General features: G+C 35.9%; 1 long non-coding RNA gene across 1 annotated transcript; it reads left to right on the forward strand.

Moving 5' to 3' along the window:
* Positions 1 to 10: 10 nt before the first annotated feature.
* LOC121940812 lies at positions 11 to 859 on the forward strand. Its single transcript, XR_006105697.1, has 3 exons — positions 11 to 207; positions 339 to 425; positions 776 to 859. It is a non-coding gene; the product is annotated as an uncharacterized LOC121940812 (long non-coding RNA).
* Positions 860 to 888: the final 29 nt, after the last annotated feature.

An 888-nucleotide genomic window follows, 5' to 3' on the forward strand; every position in this document is an offset into this window, starting at 1 on the left:
CATGTACACACACAGCTGAGTGGCTGTTTGAGGGTAAAGAAGTGGATAAAGACAACCGAGATATGAGGACATCACAGTCTCCCTGTTATGCCTCTGTGACCTTTGATACTTCTCTCTCCATCTACACATCAAGATATGAGTTATTTAAATGTGAAGTGACTGACGGTGTTAAACTGCATCAGTTTTCCTTCAGATCTCAAACCTCAGGTGAGAACATGCTGAGCTGTTTAAAGTCACTTCAAACTGATGAGAATAATGAACTAAAATATTTGTTAATTTTGTGAATTTGAAGTTTTAATATTTCATCACAGCAGTTTGAGTTGTGTTCATCTGTTCAGGCGAAGAAACAAAAACAGCAACAACAGAATCAACAACTGAAAATAACATAACAGCAGGTGCCAATGATGCTTCACCTAAACTAAAAGGTAGTGACTCAATGTTTAATGTACCTTTCTTCTCTCTGTCAGCCTCCCAGACTTTTTCTGTCCTCATATTGAGCTTACCAATATTTCTGTAAAATACACAAAGGTGAAAGTGACAGAGAAAATCAGCATAGATTCATTTTCAAAACCTTGAAAGCATGAATGATGCTGGAGTACAAATCTTTCTCTGAAATCAAAGACACGGCAATAATGAACAAGTTAAAGTCGCTTTTGGCTCATTTAAAAAGATTAAATCCTTTAAAAAGTATCAATAACAACAATTACTATAACACTGCATTTTTGCATTGGTGTTTTAAGCTACAAATGTTTTAAATGTTTTATTGTCTCTCCAGACTGGTGGTTGAGGTTCACCATTGTGTCTGTGGGTTTAGCTGCACTCATAATAATTGTTGTGGCCGTCAACATGTGGATGAGAAATAAAGGTGAGAACATTCACAGATAAAAA

Source organism: Plectropomus leopardus, unplaced genomic scaffold, assembly GCF_008729295.1.
Source record: "Plectropomus leopardus isolate mb unplaced genomic scaffold, YSFRI_Pleo_2.0 unplaced_scaffold94325, whole genome shotgun sequence".
Lineage (NCBI taxonomy): Eukaryota > Metazoa > Chordata > Actinopteri > Perciformes > Serranidae > Plectropomus > Plectropomus leopardus.